This window comes from Ambystoma mexicanum, chromosome 2q (genome assembly GCF_040938575.1).
Source record: "Ambystoma mexicanum isolate Mex_15411 chromosome 2q, UKY_AmexF1_1, whole genome shotgun sequence".
Classification (NCBI taxonomy): Eukaryota; Metazoa; Chordata; class Amphibia; order Caudata; family Ambystomatidae; genus Ambystoma; species Ambystoma mexicanum.
The window spans coordinates 32,421,942-32,444,328 of record NC_090924.1 but is presented as its reverse complement, the minus strand read 5'-3'; positions in this window follow the sequence as shown (position 1 = coordinate 32,444,328).

Genomic DNA, 22,387 nt, shown 5'->3' with positions numbered 1-22,387 from the left:
GTACCCCTGTAATACACGTACCCTGGCTAATCGCGTGTATGACTTCACGTGTACCCCTGATATGCACGTTACCCGCTTTGCGTTCCTTGTTTGGCTGCCCTGTAAACTGGTCCAGAGTTAGCGCAGCCCTTTGCGATGATTTAGCGATTTTGCTGGCTTTTCCTTGCGAGAGGCCGTTCTTGGGGGCGTTACTGGCGCTGCTGCAGGGTCGCTGCGATACTCTGCGCCACGGCTGGTTTGGGAGCATGTAATCCATGAATACGCTGTGCGCGGAAATCGGTTTTATCGCACGTGCCTGGCGCAGTCAATCGCACGCGGACACTCTGCGCCAGCCGATTGCGACACTTTTCTGCGAAATTCTATGAATTACCCTGTCAATTGTATTGAGTAACCGTGTGTGATTGCATAGATACATGATATTGATTAATGGACAATTCTTACTCTCAGAATGGGGGCCTCTGGTCCATGTTATTAGTCTCAGTGTGCAGTAGACAACAAGTGGTGTCAAGCTGCGCTATGCACATCTGTAAAGGTACATATATTCAAAAGTTTATATTAGAGGGAGGATAAGGGCGTAACGTTGTAGGGATATTTAGGTGCTGATTCATGTGTACAAACTCCAAGGGAAGCTAAACAGATTTTTATTGGCAGTGTTTAAAAGCAGCCATTTAGAAATGGGTGCAAATGGCAGTTTTTCTCAGTTTGCAATCAGTAAAATGGATGTTCATTTCAAAAACACTCAGCAAAATGATACCAGCTTTTCTTAGTCTACAGCCAGTAAAATTAATGTTAATTTTTAAAAATATTCAAGCAAAATGATTTCAGTTTTTTTTCTCAGTTTGCAGCCAGCAAGATGGTTATTTATTTCCAAAAGCATTCTGCAAAATGTGCAGTCATTTTTAAAATGCACATGTGTGGACAATGCAAGGGTACAAATTAGGAAGGTAGTGAGGCTAACCTGAAGGTAGGAAAGAGATGGGAAAGTACATGAAGCAGGTAAAATGACACATTATGCTGTACATAAAAAGAAAACAAAATGCAGAAAAATGCAGGGTAAATGAGCTTATTTCCAAATTAGGTATTTCTATCTGTGACCAACTGCATTGTGGAGATAATATAACAGAATATACTAACCAAAAGCCCCGTAACCAACTAATCCCAAATTAATATTGCAATGCAAATGGTAAATACAGATGAAAATACATTTGGTTTTAGAACTTTTCTATGGAGAAGAGAAAATATGCACAGTAGGAAACTAGATGAATAGCTGACTCTTTGTAGAACGAAAGATCCATTATTTTGGCAGGAAATAAGTTGTTACATGAAGGCTCTTGTAATGTGATTGGTAGAAGTCTGGTGATGTTAGAACCATGTCAGGGAAGTCTGGTTTAATTTGTGATGGACAGACAGAGGAAATTTAAGCAGCTGGAAAGGGGGGTGCAGTCAGTAAGTCGGAGATTCTGTTGCTATCAGCACACTTTGGGAAGGTGTGATTTGGGGGCTGTAGCTGGAAGAAAGCCTGAAGACAGGACAGAGATAGAGAGAGTGTCGTCCTGGCTTCGGAGTGAATGAAATTCCAAAGGTTGTGTCCATGAACTGTGTGGGGTTCGCACAGATAAGAGTCGACAGCACGAGATTCAGACCTCGCATACTCTGGTGATTTAGGTCTTAAATGAGGAGCGTGAGAATGTATGGAATGCATTGTAATTACTGGCAGACAGTGTAGTTAGTTAGGCTTGAAAATAAAAGTGTTATATATGTTTTTATTTCTCTGCATTTCTGCACTGGGTAAAAAGAGCTCCACACCACGTTCAAAATATGTTCCATGTTGCGATGTGTTTGTTTTATCCTATCTTTTAGAGGCACAAAGATTTATCCACTGTTGGTAAGAGCATGTAATTGTAATGTCATATTAATATTTTTGGTTGTGTAATCCAGGATGTAAGGTAAATAATAACAGCAATTGCAATTACAGAAATCAGAATGGGTTGTTTATTTGTGTGACTCATTTCACGCATCTGTGTGTCACTGTTTCAAAGGGGAAAAAATAACTGGAGATTTTTATGTTTACACCATGGTGGTAAAATATTTACCACTTTTGTTACCGCGAAAGGTACATTTAGGAAACAAGGAAGAGTATATGTATATGTAAAGAGAAAGTTGTGTATGTGTGAATGGGCTTTCTCTGCATGCTGAAGAGAAAGCAGTGCCCTCTAAGGCACATAGGTTACTGATAGAAATAAATCAGTAACATGAGATACATGCAATAAGTCGCATTCTGTATAATCTTACATGGTTCTCTAAAAGTGTGCTAAATCCAGGGGTTGTTTATTGTCAGCGCAAGGTCTATCATAGTTGTAAAGAGGGAAAGCGTGTCTTATTATGGGATAGTATTTCAGAAAATAGGATACCACTAAAAATTACCACTATACGTCAAAAATAAGATGTCACTAATAATTACCACCAAAGTAGGCTAACACCAAATTACCACCGGAATAAGATAATCATCCAAAATAGGATAATACTGAATTACCACCAAATAAGGTGAGGTTAATTTACAGCCAAATACCACAATGCTAAAATACCGCCAAATCCGGAATTTATGTGCCCCAAAGACAAAATCTCCAACAAAGTCCAGGTCCCAATGCCCAAGAAAAAAGGCTTTCTAAAGTAAAGAGTAGAACTAAAAAGGATTTACTTACAAGCAAAAGTATGCAGGATCTCCGTTTGTGCCGAACTTGATCATTTAAAAAAACAAGATCGCCACTAGTTATAGTGGCGTTTCTTGATGACATCATCACGTTAGAACATGCATGACGTCATCGATGTAAAAATTGCTTGCAATGTTTATTTTTATAAATAATTAGTGAAAAGGAGTTCAATTGTATTAATATACTAAAGAGTGGTTGTAGTCTCTGTTAACATCTCTTTTAGATAAAGAGTGTTTGTACTGTAAAAATAGTTATAATTCTTTATACATCTAAAAGGACAGAACGGGGTGGTGTGTGGAGATGCCCTAGTCCTGTAGAGAAAAAGCTCAATTGGCCTCATTATATCCCTGCCGGTCTGGTAAAAACAGTGCTGGAAGGCTTACCAGCACCATTGTTACCGGACCAGCAGAGTACAAGTTTGCGGGCCGGGTTGATTTTCTTCTCATCTTCTCCTCTGCTCCTGAAGCTATTACATTCAATTTTGATCAAAAACCATAACCAGGCCTAACTATTATTGTTACGAGAAGAGTGCTAAGACTTTGGATTTGAAAAAAAAGCAGCCATGGGAGCTGTTTTTGAAACTGTGTTTCAATGTTTTTTTTTTAACTGCTATGGAATATATTGGCTAACAATAAAAACTATTACTAATATGAGCAGGTGTATAAAGAATAATTTTCCATCTTGAAGAGGAAACTGTAAAATACATACTTTTCGAAATGTCTGTATCATTCCTCTACCATGGACAAGAATTAAAATGTGCAGCTTGAGTTAATGCGAACATGAGACAAAATAATATCAATAGTAAATGTATCTGGAGAAACATACGCTGATGTGGTACTCTCTCAATCTGTCTCGCTCTCCCTCTCTCTCCCATGGTTAAGTTGCTCAACTCACAGGAAGAGCACTTTTTGAGCAGCTTATATCTTTGCTCCCCGTGGATGAATCCTTACCAAACTTTGCAATGTATATAGCCTGCTCTGAATTTCTTTGGCAAGTATGGTGTGGTTCAGTCCAGGGGGGCAAAGTTATAGGGGAACCCAATTTTCTTTTTTTGCATAGATGCAATGGAAAATAATGTTGCCCACGCCTACCCCCTAAACCGCTGGATGGATTTTCACCAAATTTGCGGCAGCAGCGGCAGCTTGGTCCCGAAAGCCTGCCTTTGTAAATTTGGTATAAATCCGTCCAGTATTTCTTTTTAAAACGACCAAAAGTAGGTAATATAAACACAGTGGTATCTGGGTCCGGTCTGCAGACCCACTTCCCTGTTCCATCTGCGGACAGGCATTTGGTTGGCCTAGAGGGTGATGTGATGTCCGCGGACATCAGACGCGCCACCTGATTGGATGGTGAAAAGCATGAAGTGCGTCAGGATTTTGGAAAAGCCTGCCATGTTGGATTTGCGGACATCTGCCAGTGTGCGTGAACATCACAATAAAAACATATAAAAAAAACACAACATTGCACTTGTCAAACTTTTCAAACAATCTCTGGGGAGGTGAGGGGTGATGAGGATGGGATGGTATATGGTCATAAGAAGCAAAAGAACAGGTGTTTTTCTCCCCGAAGTCTGCAAAAGCTCTGGATGTTCGGGGGCAGTCCTGCAATGTTTGTGGACACTTCAGATGTTCAGGGACATCGATGCCTATTTCTGCATTACAGGGTTGGTGAAAAGCAGCTCTTGGATGGCTTATAATTTATGCACCACTCAATGAAACTGTATGACATTTTAGAATTTTATTCTAGACTTGATTCTGAATGCTTTTGGAAAGTGTGGCTCTGTTTTGTCAAGAGGGAACACATTTAGAGGGGGGGTCCCAAAATATTTTAAAGGCTTAGAAATGTGGTGCCATTTGATAAATCTTCACAAAAATGTTCAAAACAATTCTGAATCTAGACATACATGTGTCTGCAACGTTTGGTGTATTATTCTCAAGAGGGGGCTAAATCAGAGGGCTTCTCAGCATTTTTAGATGGCTTATAACTTTGCTGCTGTTCGACGAACGTGGACACAAGTTTTCAGAAAGATTATAGACCAAACCATCAATGTTTTTATTAAGACTGAATGGATTTTGTCAAGTGGGGGCTGAGTTATATGACTATTGTATGTACATACATTTTGACACTTTTGAAAAATAAAACATGGGCAGATGTCCAGCAAACTTATCTAACGAGCATTGGCAAGGACCCGAAAGCATTGTTTTGCAAATGTGCCTGTGTTTTAATTTTTGACAAGTGTCATGATGTAGGTACAAAAAAATAGTTATATTCCTTTGATAACAGAGGTATAGTCTGTGGCCATGGGCAGTGGCAAGATTGTCTGGGTCATGGTATAAGTTCATGACCTGGACAATCTGGCTACTGGTCATGACTGCGAGGGATGATAAATTGTATTAAAGCGGCCATGTCCACCTGTGACTGGCTATGTGGTAAAGCTATTCAAAAGTGGGATAGGTTTGAAAGGGAAAAACAATGTGCTTGCGGTAATATGGTCATAGGGTTCTGTCAGCCTTCTGCAGGCTGCCCTGGAAAGGGAAGAGGGGATCTGTATGGAGCCCTGCCTTCCCTTTCCATGGTAGCCATCTTGGAAAAAGACGTTCCTTCCTGTCCCAATGTAGGAAGAAAAATCTATTGTTTTAGTACCTCATTTTCCTACTTTGGGAACCAGGGGTGCTAATGGCCTTTATCCCCCATTGCTGGGGCTGCAATGGAGGATAATGGTCCGGAGCCTTATTTATTCATTCATTCATTCATTCATTCATTCATTCATTTATTTATTTATTTATAATGCACCAAAGCCGGCAGACATCAGGGCATACACAGACACACTTCGCTTGGGCCAATAACTTGGTCTGCCGGGCCGTTATCCCCATTCGGGTCCCTAGAATGGGGGATGAATGCCACATTATTCCCATTAGCATCACACAACATGCTAATGGAAACGTTGGAAAAAGGTATTTAGTCTTTGTACTTTACTGAGAAATGTAAAGTAAATGGAGTCTATAAGATCTATTTTAGTTCTATTTTTTAACTGTGAAAGGTGGTCCCTAAAGGAACTGTTCAAGGGTCATTAAGGTTAAGTTGCACTAATAAAAACCTATGAAATTCAGTGACAAAAACCTTTTTAAAGGGACGTTATGGTTAAGTTGCACTAATAAAAACCTATGACATTCAATGAAAAAAAGTTAAACGGACGTTATGGTTACAGGTAAAACAGAAAGTTAACCAACCATAACTCACGCCACCACCATGCACTGCTAAGAATAACACCCAGGACATCAAAGATGACATCACAAATGATGACATCACATATGAAAAAGATTTTGATGAAAAGTCCCTACAAGGGGTTATGTTTATAATGTTGGCAACAAGTAATGTTAAACATGTAATAACTAGATAACAATTCAAGACTTACTACACACCTGTGCTAGTATAAACAATACATATGAAGACCCACAAAGCATACAAATCAGAGAACATACAGGTGAACTAAAGTAAGGAAGAAAGAAACAGCAGCATCAGAAAAAAAATGTTAATGGCATTACAGTTTTTCTTCATGTATACAAATGAATTGTGTGCTTGAGGCCAGCCCTAAGGAAAGTACTTTAAGAACATATGGGAAGGTTAACGTCTAGATATACAGCACCTTTTGAATTGTAATATTCTGACTGTCAGTGAACAAAAATACCTGGACTAGATATTTCAGTGAACAAAAAAAAGTGGGCTAGATATGTGATGTCATCTGTGATATCATCAATGACTTTTGTGATGTCATCTTTGATGTCCTGGGTGTTAGTTTTAGCAGTGCACGGAGGTGGTGTGAGTTATGGTTGCTTAGGGTACCATAACTGGTATTTAAAGGGTTTTTGTGGTTTTACCTTTAACCATAACATCCCTTTAAAAACAATTTTAGACTGAATTCCATAGGTTTGTGTTAGTGCAACGTAACCACAACATCCATTTAACAAGGATTTTCAGAGAATTTCATAGGTCTGTTAGTGCTTAACCATAACATCCCTTTGACAAAGTTTTTTCAGTGAATTGCATAGGTTTTTACTGGTGCATCCTTAATCTGCTACAAGTTCCTTATATTATACCCCCAATGTGGCAACTATGGAGTCTGTGGACAGTATGGTAGTCTGCGGGCATCGGACAGCATTCACAAGGCCCAGAATCATAGTGGAGATCCAGAAAAGTTGCACCCATCAACCAACAAACACATGTACAAAAAATCATTACTAATGTTTACTACACACAAATATCCCTTTTTGTACAAACACTTACTTAAAAAAAATACAAATTATTATTTTGTTTTCATTTGGCATACATTAGAATGGAATCCACCAATCAAAACCATAACTGTACACTTCATATAATCTCCTCAATGGAACTCTGCATTCACATTGACAAACACCTTGTGTGTATTGGAGAACACATTCTCACTAAATAGTAAGCTCATTGTATGTATTTCTCTGTTATTAAATTTAATTATATAAATATGTCTTATAAGACAGAAGCACTTTTTTTCTCACAGAAATGGCAAACACACTTGAGTGGTTAGAGGAGAAATTCTCAAAAGAAGAAATGAGTGACAATAACATCTCTAAAGGTTGGCAATTCATATTTTGATGTACACAGATAATGCCATTTGTACACACCTTACTAAAATAATAATTTCTGTTTTTCTTAGTGTACATCGCTTTCACGAAGAAACCACACCCCAGTTTAATTGTACACAGTCCCAAGAATCACAAACAGATGCCCTATCCCCAACTGTACATAATGAAATCATCAACTTGTCTACAAAAGTAGATGAACTAAGTAATGATTTTAAAGAACGTTTACAGAATGTGAAAAATCATGTCCTTAAAATGTTTCCCTAACATTGTCCTTCTTGCACTTGTCTCCATTGTCACCAGCAATCATTCTCATCAAATTTGGAAAATTGTAATCAAAGATGCTTTGATGAAACCTGACTCCCTTCCTCCCCTCATCATTATTACACAGAAGTTCCTAATTTTCCTATTTATGTTTCCCATTCTGCTATCCCATCCCTTTCATGAATACATTTATTTTTTTATTTTTTTAAACTATAAATGTGTTGTATATCATGGTGTGATATTGTTTTTTTTTTTTTTTTTTTTAATCCCCATTATGAGTCTGCGGTCAGTACGACTGTCTGGGGTGTCCGCGCTCAAAATGGAGATGCCCTGGGACAGTCGCAATGTCTGGTTTCGCAAGATGGACTTTTCATTAGTCTGTATACATTGCGCCTGTTCTACGGACATCCAACGCATGCTCTCTGTGATTCCCTCCCAAGGGTGGTCCACAAATGGCCGTCCTGGCTTTTCCACCAATCTAGGGCGTTTAAAGCTGAAACTTTACCCTTGCACAGCTCCCAGACCCATTCTTGATTGATTTGCCAAAATTTGACACTTTTCAAGGACAATGTTTGACTCAGTTGTTTGCAGACAGCACAACTGGGTGGGTCCATCAGAATGGGCCCAACCGTTACATTTCCTCATTTTCACTATGGCTATCCAGGAGATAGCACCTGATTTGGAGATAACTTGCAATACTGCATCACTGGCATCTGCTATGGCCATCTCTGCTTCCCAACCACGTCCACCAACACCACCACCACAATCACCATCTGGAAGGCCTGCAAAGGGGAACAGGCACATAGATAAAGATGATGATCTAGTGGAAGAAGAGGATGAGGTAGAGGAAGCCTCTGTCTCCAGTACTCAGAGTGAGTCCTGGTTGTGGCATTTTTTTTACCACCATTGGAAATGTCCCTAAGGCTCGTGGAAGCAAGGTTGAATGCACTGAGTGCAAAATTGTACTCAGCCGCGGGAAACCTGGTTTGTATTCCTACAGAACAGCTTCCATGAGGTGCCACATCGAATCTGACCTCCGGACTGCTCTGAGGAAGGCAATACCTTTCTCAGGTAAGTGTATGTTGACATCCTCCATCCCATCATCTTCAACTGCTCCTGTTAACCCAAAGGATACTCCTTTGGGCAGAGGATCCCAGCGGCGGCTTCACAGGCCATACAGAACTCTGTTGACCCTTACCTTTCAAGGGCCACAGTGCTATGTTTGTACTGTGAAGCACCGATCTATAGGGGGAAGCAGTTTCGGAGTACTTTTGAGGCAATGGTCACAGAACATGAGAAACACTGCCTCCACCTTACATTTAAGGCCTGCCCAACATCTTCATTTGTCCACCTGCTCCTTCGTCTCTGTGGTTGGTAATCTACCCTCACTTCCCTTCCCTACCTTGCCTCTTCTGCATATAAAATCCCCAAAAAGCCACCTTTCACAGTTAAAAATTGTAAGTGATAAAAAAAGTCACAGGCACGTTTGCAGCCTGCATAGTCTGCCAGCAGCATGGTAGCCTGCAGACACCTAAAGAATTCCAGGCATCGGGTGGGAGAATTGAAATCATTTTAATTGTTTCTGATTCAAAATTAGTGGCTCTTAAAATAACCTTATTTGTGTTTTGGCTTTTATATATTTTTTTACTGATTTTAATTATTTCTTCTCACTTTCACAAAAACTGCTTAAAAGCATTTTGAATGTTTTCCAGAAAAATCTGAATACCAACATCAGTTAGATGGACTCAATCTCTCCAAGAAATGCTGGCAATATCAAATTTAATGTTCTCATTATTAAAATATGTCATGCCAATATCTTGCAGAAAAGCACACACAGCTGTATTGACGTTGTGCCTTGATTTTTCCATTTGTGGACCAAATAATCTCGAACACATCCACTTATGCCTCTGAGCAATGCAGGAAAAATAATTTAAAATTCGGGATCCTTTTACTTTCCCAATTTCTCCTTCATTGCAAACTGCAATGAAATTCCAGTCACATAACCTAAACTGTTTCCTCCACAATGAAGAATTATAATGTCAGGATGTTTCAATTAAAACATATTTGCACAAAATGGGAGCAAGCCCACCCACTTCATCCTTCGCACTCCATACTATGACACTTCAAATTCATGCAATCCAAGATTTTCCATCAATCCACACTGCTCAGCAAAAACCTTCAACCAATGACCCCAGATTCCTCCAAAATCCACACACTCAGCCTTCTCAAACACATAGCCATAGCCATTGTCAGTGCTCTCACAACTTCTAATGGAAACAAGAAGCGGAAAATGGATTACATTGCGCACATCTTAATTTGTCACTTGGTTTGAGTAGTAAGTACATTTTGTATTGACAATGTGTCTCATGAAAAAGTTTCTTTCCAAACCTTTGTTTTTTCTCAAAAAACTTTGATTTTCAAAAATGTTCATCAAAATAAATTATAGTCTTATTTACTGGATGATCAACATTGGTTGGAATCCTCAACATGGACTGAAATCCTCATATCAACATAGTTAGAAATCTTCAGCTAAGATTGAAATACTCAGATCAACATGGTTAGAAATCCTCAACATAAATTTAAATCCTCGACATGTGTTTCTCTGTCATATATTGGCTGACAGTTCTTAAGGAGGAAAATAGCCTCACATATGGCTTTAAATGTTTGAAACAACTAAAATAGAAAGCAAACACACAACTTCTACCCTCTCTTCCAGTAGATCACACCCAGGAAACCTGATTGACTGATTCCCTAAAAGACCCAGATATGTCATATGCCATCCAGGACAACTGCGGTGTCCACGGATGTTGCTGCCAATCAAAGGTGTGGGTGGAAGTGTTAACTGAATTTCAGTTATTTGTTCTTTAGTAGTGGCCATTTTGGAGGGTTTTGTTAACAAACACCTTTTTTCGTTTGTTTTGCATTTATGTACAGTAGTACTGTACACTCTGTACAAACTTCCCTTACATTTTGTTTTACAGGAACTTTTTCAATGCATTCCTAACATTGTAAAGGAAAATTTAATTTCTCACATCTGTGAAATGAACTCACAACATCAGGCTTTATATTGTGATACTGAAAATTTGACATTGCTGCAGCATGTACAAAAGCAGATCCTGCTTTATTGACAAGCTTCCTTGATTCTTCCATTTGTGGCCTGAAAAATGTAGTTGGACAGCTCCTTGATTGCCGCTGATTTATTTCAGAAACAAATATCTTGGTAGCAGGAAACAGTTGATTAGGCTGTTAAAGAAATCCTTCGGGAAACCTGCAAATACACTGGAGTCACATGCCCCAAACTGTCCCCTCCACAGTACACAATTACAACGGCTGGACATTTAAAGAGAGCTATACTCGCAAAAAAAGAAAACAAGCTTGCCCAGTTTCAGCCACCAACTACATGCCACACAGCTTTCAATTCTGCCAATCCAATACTTTCAAAAATGCCATGATTTTCAGCATACACCTTCAATGAATGAATTGAAGTCACCCAAAATCCACATACCCTGCCTTCCGAAACACATAGCCATAGCCATTTTCAGTGCTCTCACAACTCCTGCTACCCTCTCTTCCTGTACACTTCACCCATCAAACCTAACTGACTAATCCCCAAGGTTCCCTTTCCATGCCAGACATCTTCAAAAGACCTGAATGTTGCACAGGCCATCCACTGACTACCGTGGTATCTGCAGACCCTGTAACACAGGGACAGCCCTTCTACCCTTTCCACTTCTATGTTATCAACACTCCATCAGTCACTGCTTTAAAAGAGTCACACATCCGTCTAGCAATCCCATCCCAAATGTCTACACCTAACCCTGCCATCTCAGTTCAACACTTCTGATCTACATGTGAACTCTGAGAGTACATATCTCTTGTTAATCAGAGGCATCTGCATCAAAAACTATGCTAAAAATGTCCAAGATTTCTATTTTCAAATTCAATAACATCTGCAACAAGTACAGGTATGCTTATTTTTTAAAACAAATATTTTCTTCAACTCTACAACAAATATATATATGACATATATATGTATATATATATATATATATATATATATATATATATATATATATATATATATATATATATATATATATATATATATATATACTGGCAGGAAGAAAACTCTCAGAGGCTGACGTGGGAAACAGCTCAAAAATAGACCTACAGAGCAGACAAACACTCTCTAGGGCCAAGCACTGAAAGAAAGTCCCATGATGCCCTTGTATATTATACATCTCTCTTCACATCCCCTTATGAACCCTCAGAAGGCTCTCCTATCCTTAGGACTGAACTTCTGCCCTACCACCATGTTTGACTGTGTACAGTTGCGTCATGACTTTGACAAATTCTTTCACACAATCAAGTTAAATAAGTTTTTTGCAATAAATCTGGTCACTGTTAAAACATTGACATCATGTACAGGTCACACTGATTTATGTGTTTCAGACATTTCTTCTTTGTCTGATTTGGTTTGTCTAGATGATCATTCTTTTGACTCGCTTAACATTGATTTTGCTGATGTCGATATTGATTCTAACTGGGATGTCCATACAAATTTGAAAAAAACAAATCTAAATTTAACCCACCGCTTTGAGTTGGTGGCTATATTGAGGCTTTTCATGGTTTGTGTGTAACTGTCTTAAGAAAACTACATAGAACATCAACATCCAGCTTCAAACATAACTTAACTGTACCACAATGTCACACAATTTTGGAATTACAAATCCTATCTTACATGGTCATCAAGTCTGCGGATAAGGGCTCCAATATTGTGTTACAGGATTACTCTAACTATGTTTTTGAAGCCAACAAACAACTTTGTGATCATACATGTTATCTGTCACTATTGACTCATCCTTTTTCTGAAATACAGCAAGAATTCACATTTTTATGTACAAAATGGTTGGAGAAGGGTTTGCTTAATGAAGATCTGTTTAAATATAGTGTTCCTACCTGCTACATTATACCCACCATCTGTTTCTTGCCAAAAGTGCACAAATCGTTGACCCATCCACCTGGGAGACCTAGTGTCACCTTATGCGGTTCTTTGTTGGAACACTTGGCACAATTTATTGATGAAACTTTAATTTTGTTTGTTTCAGTTTGGCCATATTATTTACAAGACACAAATTACTTTTTGCAACATATCAATGACATACCGTTGGAAGAGGGGCATATTGTGGCCACACTTGATGTTGTTTCATTATACACCTCTATTAATCACAATGTTGAGATGAATGCTTGCAAGTATTTTTTGGACACACTATTGTTGAACTTATTGGGACACTGTCACAATCACAAGCGCTGGAGGGAAGAGAGATCAACACTCTCCCCGAACCATGGAAGCCGAATGAACTCGACCCTCCCACCGTGGTTGGCACAGGCGCCTGATTTAGAAAACAGGTCGCCACATGGCAGCCAATGGGGGTAAGAGGGGTTAGGGAGAGGTTGTGGATAGGGAGGGGAAATTAGGAAAACCGGAAAGAGGATGAGGGACTCCTAGTGTGGATGGGACCAGGGAAGCACCAGGGAAAAGCCCTACTCTGTCTAACATGTAACAAACAGCAATATTACCAACACATGTACTTAATTCCAGAATAGCACACCATAATGTGTGTAGTGTACCATGTCCTGACTTACACAACACATAAGCAAGCAAGATGAGAACAAATAAGGGAAAACTTCCCAGAATGATTAGACAGTACACATGGCCCATAGGGCGGCGTTAGCAACATACAACATACACGAAATTCCCTTTGTTTCATTCACTAGAGACATAACCTAGTCCATATGCAGTACTTTCTGCATTACCACATGAATTTCCCTTAGTTTCATTCACTAGAGACATGTCCTTGTCCATATGCAGTATTTCCTGCAGTACCACAACACAAACTTTGCAATATGGGTGTAACACATGCGTAGCCAGTAAACTAGTTTTGTTTCCCCCACGATTGAATGCCAGAAAATGAGGGTGTTACTTATCTAAGGTCTGGGGAGCCCCTCGGGAGACCTCCCAGACAAAAATGGAATGGCTGCAAATCACTCTCAAGCAGTTTGATAATTCACGTGTCCCCACGAGTACTTATCTTAAGTCTGGGAAGCCCCGAGGGATTTCCCAGACGAAGAACTGCAATCGTTGACTTTGCTGGTGACTCAGCGCCCCTCCTGCTCCTGCTGTTCAGCGTCCACGTGTGAGCAAGAATTTCTCCTTTGCCTCACGTCTTTGTTGCATGCGAGTGAATTTCAGCTCCTGTATCCGACCGCGACCGTCTGCCTCCTGCTGCACTGTTGCACAATAAGCACACCTGTCTGTAGCTGTTTTCTGCCTTTAAACTGTACTTGATTCAAAACAGCTGGCCAAGTGCGTGCAAAGGCTAAACTACAAGAAAGCACAAAGGATGCTGGGAACTGTAGTTTCCAAGTGCTTCCCAGCACATACATTCTCAATAGCCGTATTTTAACACTCCACGCCTTTGCCAACCCTGATTCCTGACATTACCTCCTCTTCCAGGGCTCCTCCCAGGACCCGGTTTACCCGGGTTGCGCAAATGAAATTGTTTCACTAACCTGGGAGCATGGACATCTCTAGCTGTTTCCCAAGAACAGTCCTCAGGACCGTATCCTGCCCAATGAATCAAATACCATAGTTGCAGGTATCTTCTTTTTGAATCCACAATGCATTTTACTTCGTATTCCATGTTCCCATCTTTCACTATGGCAGGAGGTTTTTTCGTAGTTGTCCCTGGAGCTGCAGGTTTAAGCAAAGAAACATGGAATACTCGGTGTATATGTAGGGTTTTCGGCAAACGCAATTTCATAGCTGTTGATGACATGCATGCAATGATTTCATAAGGTCCAATAAATCTAGGCATACATTTATGAGATCCCGCTATAGAGAGGTTTCTGGTTGATAACCACACCCTGTCCTCTGCTTTATATGGTTGGCTCTCCTGTCTGTGTTTGTCAGCTTGTCTTTTATAGGCTTTCTTCGCCTGTTCCAAATTAGTGCGCGCTGTCGAATCTTGAGAAGCAACTGTTTTTGGTCTTGTAACACTGGTAGATTCTCCACTTCAGGTAAATGTTCTGGTATCATATTTTGCTCATACCCAAATAAGCATTTGTTAGGAGGCATACCTAAGGAAGTATGCAATGTATTGTTATATGTAAATTCAGCCAACCAGATTGCCTGTACCCATGACTCCCGGCCATCACCTAAATAGCCTCTCAACTATTGTTCGAGTGTTTGGTTGACTCGTTCTGTCTGATCGTCAGTTTGAGGGTGATAACTAGTAGAAAGAGCACAGTTGATTCCCAACATGCGACAAAAAGCACGCCAAAACCGTGAAGTAAATTGAGGACCTCTGTCCGAAACAATACTTTTTGGTAAACCATGCAGTCTAACCACATATTGAAGAATAATTCTGCTAACCTGCCTGCTCCAGGTATGCCTTCACAAGGAATAAAATGTGCTTGCTTGGACAAAAAATCCACCACTACCCAAATAGTGTCAAACTGCTTATCCGGTGGGAGGTTGGTAATGAAATTCATTGATATGTGGGTCCATACTTTCTCAGGGGTGGGTAATGGTTGTAGTAACCCTCTTTTTTTTAGATGATCTGCTTTGTTCCTCATACAATTCTCTCATTTTAATAAATATTTGCCGACATCTTGTCTCAATGTAGCCTACCAGAAATAATTTTCTAGCATAGTTTGCATTTTCCTTTGACCAGCATGTCCCGCTAATGGAGAATTATGACACCAATATAATGCTTTTTCTTGTACTTCCTTAGTAGGTAGAAATAATCGATCTTGATGATACGGCAACCTTTGCCGCACCTTCCTTGCTGGATGACTGTCCCACCACTTCTGAAGTTGCCGAGGTGGTAATGCCCTCTTGACCTCCCCAATTAAGTTTGTGGTAATTGCTCCAATGATTTTCTCAGAGGGAATAATTGTTTTTACTTCACTCACCACACTCTCCTAATTGTGCTGCCTAGACAGTGCATCCACCTTGCCATTATTCTTGCCTGGCTGAATGTTGTCACAAAATCAAAATGATTGAAATACTGAGACCAGTGGAGCTGTCTGAGACTAAGTTTGTGAGCAGTCTTAAAGTATTGCAAGTTCTTATGATCAGTGACCACCACTAATTGATGCTTAGCCCCCAATAGATAATGCCTCCACTCCAGAAAAGCTGATTGAATAGCCAACAACTCTTTATCCGTGATGGAGTAATTCTGTTCACACCCTGATAACTTTCCAGAAAAAAAGCAACTGGATGCCATACTCCCTCCTTATCCTTCTGTGACAATATAGCCCCCACCGCCTGTTAGGAAAGATTTCGTAATTGTAGGTAATTTTCCTTCCATGTGGCAACCCCTAACCTTTTTGCTGTTGTTTTTCACCTTGTTCTCGACTTTGCCAGAGAAGTGCAGCCTTCTGCCGCACTCCTCTGGGCTTTCGCTCCTTTCTTACGGGGAAACTGACATGCCCTTAAGACAGTCAGTACCGGGGAACACTGTTTCCCGTAGTTTCTTTTATCATGTTGCGGCTTTCGTGCAACATGACACAAGAGGGCACTTTAAGCTAAGTTACAGCTCTCTTGGGTCTCTAGCCTTCTACAGGCCCTAGATACTCGTTTAGGATTGTATCTGATCGGTGCAAGTGATTCAGGGACGGGAATGGTGGCAGCGATCGTTTCTTGTGTTTTGAGCTCCTTTTGGCGTTCTAAGCGCATTTTCCACGCTTAACACAAAATGGTGGCCTGGCTCCCAAAATGGCCAGACCACGAGGCTCCTTTGTCCTGTCCGCTAACCGTCTTGCTCCCTTCACCTTCCCCAGGTCGAGCCGACCCGGGGCCTTCCTTATTTGGGCATGTACTTTCCCGCGAAACACGGATGCTTTCGCGGGCTTCTACATGTCTTGTGTGTGCCTCCAGGATGTGGGCTGGGATGTCTGGTCCCAATACACATCCTGGGTGCCAGAGAGTCTAGGGTGGTGTGAATGCCTGGGACCACCGTGGTCCATGATTGGTCCACGAATGGTGTGAGTGTTGATGAGCGGATCTCCCATTGGGTCCCCTCCGTTTTGGCGCGAAGGGAACCGTGGATAAGAGGGGGCTGGAAACACCACTACCATGTAGATCTCCTGAGTTCTCACGAACGAAGGAATACAGGAGCCAAGTATCCTGCAACCAAGAGGCTGGACCGAGGAATCACTGGTGACCCGCTGAAGGACTTCTCCTCTGCACTGCTGTCGCCTTGTGAAACCCTTTTCACCTTTGATCGAACCAGAAGGCCTGTACTGGTACTTCGACCCTTGGAATAGCGGGAACAGCTATTCTCGTCATCTTCACCATCTCCTGCCAGGAAGCCTTCGGAAGCGTCTCTTGGCCATCCAGCTGACTGACCAGCTTACACGGGAGTCTTGCTCTGTAACCGCCGCCAGGTTGTGTAGTATTTCAAGTCCTTGTCACTCTCACACGCTTCGTACACGTGGCGTTCCCAGGTCTGAAGTGAGTAGTGTACATTTGGCTCAGATACACACGGCCGCTCCGTTGCCCTGCTGTGGTAACAAACTGTGTGGGTTTCTTCGATTGGGACATCTTTTTACTCAACACGACAACGAGGCGGTCCCTGCTCTTCTGAACCTGCCAGCGACTGAAACAGACGCGGAGAAGCCTGGGTCTGCTTGCATCGGGGACCGGTGAGTAGCATAGCTAGGATCTGGTCGCCCTCCTGCAGGAGCCCATTGCTTTTCCCCGCTGTGTCAAAACAGCGCCCTTTTCCGTACTCGCGCTCTGCTTCTGCCCACTGTGGAGGCTGCGCTTCAGTCGCGGAACTTGTTCTTCTTCTTTTGTGCACTAAACTGAACTGCCTGATTTCCCTCGAAGAGCTTCTCCTTTTGCCCGTTGGCACCAGCGTGTGCAGGTACTTTTGAGCACAAGGCTCCACTCTTCGCAAGGCTCGGACTTCCATCTAGTTAGGTGCCTCTGAAGGCGAACTGGATCTAAGCATTATTTCGCACCGCCTGTCTTCCTTCTCTTTTAGGTGGACTACCCATTTCGTGCAGATAACGCTTGAGACTTGTTGTATTTGTATATATATTGTGTTGATATGGTATGTGTTGGTTTACTATCGTTATATTGTGATTTTCTCTCTACGGTCATTGTTTTAAAGGCCTTGGAATAAATGTGTATATATTTTTAATATAACAACTGTTTGGAGTAGTTTGTAAGTGATCTTGCTTTGTGTGCTCATTGCGGGCTTTCAGTCACCCTCACCTCTCTTGAGACCTAGCCTTGACCGCTGCGATCGCTACCTTGATTGGTCTGAATCGCCCAGAGGTTACCCTGTTCCAAGTAATTAGGTTGGCCTTCTGAACTTCTGCGCCACCAGGACAGAGTTCAGAAATCCGTCTTAACACAGCCAAGTTACTACCGTCAGTCTCCACCTGGAAGACTTGACTTGTGTCTGGATGTTTCAACACCGGCGCGGTCGTAAAAGCGACCTTTAAAGTCTGAAAAGCCTTTTCTGCTTCAGGACCCCAAATGAATGGTGTTGCCTTCTTAAGCAATCGCGTAATTGGTGTTACAATGTCTGAAAAATTACTAATAAAACGCTAATAGAAGTTGGCAAATCCTAGAAACGATTGGACGTCCTTGATGCATTGAGGAGACGGCCAATCTGTCACCACTTGTACTTTCTTGGCATCCATCACTACACCTTCTGGAGTGAGAATAAACCCTAGAAACTCCACCTGCCTAGTGTGAAACGCACATTTCTCCAATTTTACACATAGTTGATACTCTTGCAACCTCTGAAGCACTGCCCTCACATGCTGAACATGCTCTTCTGGTGAGACTGAATAAATCAAAATTTCATCAATGTATACTATGACAAACACATCAATGAAATCCCTCAAGACTTCTTGCATAAAGAATTGAAATGCTGCAGGAGCATTACATAATCCAAACGGCATGACCAAGTATTCAAACAACCCAAACTTTGCCCGAAATGCCGTTTTCCACTCAACCCCCTTCTGTACTCTGATCAAGTGGTATGCCCCTCTTAAGTCCAATTTAGTGTAAATTTTTGCCTCCTGTACCTGATCCAGTAATACTGAAATTAGCAGTAATGGGAACCTATTCTTAATGGTTAGCTTGTTCAAAGCGCGGTAGTCAATGCAAGTGCGTAATGTCCCCTCTTTCTTTGGGACAAAAAACAAAGGAGTGGAGACCGGGGATGTAGAATGTCTAATGAATCCCTTCTCCAGCATTTAATCTAAATACTATTTTAAATGGTTATTTTCAGTTTCTGTCAGGGCATTAATTCTATTGCAAGGCAACTTGTCCCCTGCCTTAATTCAATGACACAATCATATGGTCGATGGGATGGCAGATGTTCCATCCGACTTTTGTCAAAACATTTGCGAACTATCGATATTTCAAGGCAATCCCTGCTTCCACTGTTCCCACCAACTGATTCCTTCCTTCTTGATTAACCAACCCTTCCAACAATCCCACCTCCGATTCCATATGTTTGTGGAATTTCTGCTCCGTGAATTCAACAATCTGCTTTTCCCAATTAATTCTGGGATTGTGTTGCACTAACCAAGGCATGCCTAAAATTAAACCAAACTGGGGAGCAGCTATCAAATCAAAGGCAATGGGCCTCATTATAACTCAGGCGGTCCAGAAATAACGGTGGCGGTAAACCCGCCACCACCGTTGTTTCTGGACCGCCTGATCCCAACTCCTGCAGGCGGGAGGTGATGTTCCCGCCAGGTCTGACCTGGCGGGTTTAAAACCGCCCGCCTGCAGGCGGCCGAGGAAACACCGGCAGCATTACGAGATGCTGTCGGTGTTTCCATGATCCCCATTCCCATCAAGTCCCATAGGACTCAATGGGAATGGGGATTAACACCATTCCGCCTGCGTGATTCCCGGAAAACCGGGGTTGTAAATCCCCGGTAATTCCGGGAATCACGGAGGCGGAATGGTAATACGAGTCCGGCGGTAACTAGGCGGTTTTACCGCCGCGGTTACCGCCAGACTCGTAATGAGGCCCAATGTTTTCTTTGTGCCCTGATGCAAATATCATCTGTACACTTTGTGTTTGTTGTCTGATAGGACCGGACACCAAAGTAGAACCGTCCACCGACTGCACCCCTCATTATAACTCAGGCGGTCCAGAAATAACGGTGGCGGTAAACCCGCCACCACCGTTGTTTCTGGACCGCCTGATCCCAACTCCTGCAGGCGGGAGGTGATGTTCCCGCCAGGTCTGACCTGGCGGGTTTAAAACCGCCCGCCTGCAGGCGGCCGAGGAAACACCGGCAGCATTACGAGATGCTGTCGGTGTTTCCATGATCCCCATTCCCATCAAGTCCCATAGGACTCAATGGGAATGGGGATTAACACCATTCCGCCTGCGTGATTCCCGGAAAACCGGGGTTGTAAATCCCCGGTAATTCCGGGAATCACGGAGGCGGAATGGTAATACGAGTCCGGCGGTAACTAGGCGGTTTTACCGCCGCGGTTACCGCCAGACTCCTAATGAGGCCCAATGTTTTCTTTGTGCCCTGATGCAAATATCATCTGTACACTTTGTGTTTGTTGTCTGATAGGACCGGACACCAAAGTAGAACCGTCCACCGACTGCACCCCTTCCACTCTTGTTTTATCTTGTACTCGTAGTCCTAACTGGTGGGCCAATGTAATATCCACAAAGTTTCCTGTGGCGCATGAATCCACCATCGCCATCACCACCTGTTTAGACATTGCCCAACATAATGTTACCAGAATATACAAATGAGATGTCTTACTCCCAACTGTATTTGCCACCAATTTGGGGAACTTTGCTTCCTTCGAGCCTGTCACCTGAGTTACCCCTAAGGTCGGCCCAATTCTTTTCCCGCCTCCTTCTTGCTTCGTTCCCCTCCAGTACTTCTCTGCGGAGTGTTAGGACAGGTACGGATAAAATGGCCTGCCTGTCCACAATACAAACACAATTTATTAAGCTTCAGCTGTTCCTTTTCTGCCTCTGTTAAAGGTCCTCTAATACTACTAATCTGCATTGGTTCCACATTACTACTCCTTCCTCCTCTACTCCTATCCAATCTCACAAACGGAACTGCTTCCGGTTTTCTCTTGTCTCCCCTACTCTCATTCATTCTGTGATCTAATCTCAGGGCTAAATCTATCATAGCCGTACAAGTACCGGGTTGCGGTTCTATTTGCGCAATAGCATCTTTCAGTTCCTCCCGTAGGCCTTGATAAAACAGTACCGCCTGCTTCTCCACTGGCCATTCGTTTTCAATCACTAATCTATTGAACTGTGCCACATATGTAACCAAATCCCAGCTTCCTGTTTTAGTCCTAACAACTCCTTGTCTTGGGCCAATGAAACCTCCGGTCTATCAAACAATCTCCCAAATTCTCCTAAAAAATTATCCCAATGATATAACATGGGGTCATCTTTTTGTACCAAAGGCATCGCCCAGGCTGCTGCATCCCCTGTCAAATAAGATATTACAAAGGCGGTTCTGGCTTGGATGGTCTCAAATGCCGCCGGTTTGCATAAAAAATGGAGTTACATTGGGTTAGAATGGTCATGTATTTTCTAGGTTCCCCTGAAAAACGTTCTGGTGCTGCCAAAGGTACATTGAACAATAACCGTAGGATTTCCCCTTGTGGAGATGCCTTCAGCCGTGGAAGTACTGGGCCCCTCTAATGGAGTACCTTGTGCTACCAAACCTGAACCTGCGCCTTCAGGGTGGCCGCTTCCTGCCTAGCATTTGCTAATTCCAAATGAATATCCTGTAAAGCCTTTAGCACATCCGCTAAAGTTGGAGGTGTCGGTTCCATTTGGCTTAGGTGGTTGTGAGTATCCCAATTTGGGGGTGGCTTATTATGTCACAATTACAAGTGCTGAAGGGAAGAGAGATCGACACTCTCCCCCGAACCACGGAAGCCGAATGAACTCGACCCTCCCACCGTGGTTGGCACAGGCGCCTGATTTAGATAACAGGTCTCCACGTGGCAGTCAATGGGGGGAAGAGGGGTTAGGGAGAGATTGTGGATAGGGAGGAGAAATTAGGAAAACCGGAAAAAGGATGAGGGACTCCCTGTGGATGGGACCAGGGAAGCCCCAGGGAAAAGCCCTACTCTGTCTAACATGTAACAAACAGCAATATTACCAACACATGTACTTAATTCCAGAATAGCACACCTTAATACATATACTGTACCATGTCCTGACTTACACAACACATAAGCAAGCAAGATGAGAACACATAAGGGAAACGTTCCCAGAATGATTAGACAGAACACATGGCCCGTAGGACGTCGTTAGCAACATACAACATACATGAAATTCCCTTAGTTTCATTCACTAGAGACATGTCCTTGTCCATATGCAGTATTTCCTGCAATACCACAACACAAACTTTGCAATATGGGTGTAACACATGCGTAGCCAGTAAACTAGTTTTGTTTCCCCCACGATTGAATGCCAGAAAATGAGGGCGTTAGTTATGTCAGGTCTGGGGAGCCCCTCGGGACCTCCCAGACAAACATGGAATGGCTGCAAATCACTCTCAAGCAGTTTGATAATTCACTTGTCCCCACAAGTACTAATCTTAAGTCTGGGAAGCCCCAAGGGATTTCGCAGACGAAGAACTACAAGCGATGACTTTGCCGGTGACTCAGCGCCCCTCCTGCTCCTGCTGTTCAGTGTCCGCGTGTGAGCAAGCCTTTCTCCTTTGCCTCGCGTCTTGGTTGCATGCGAG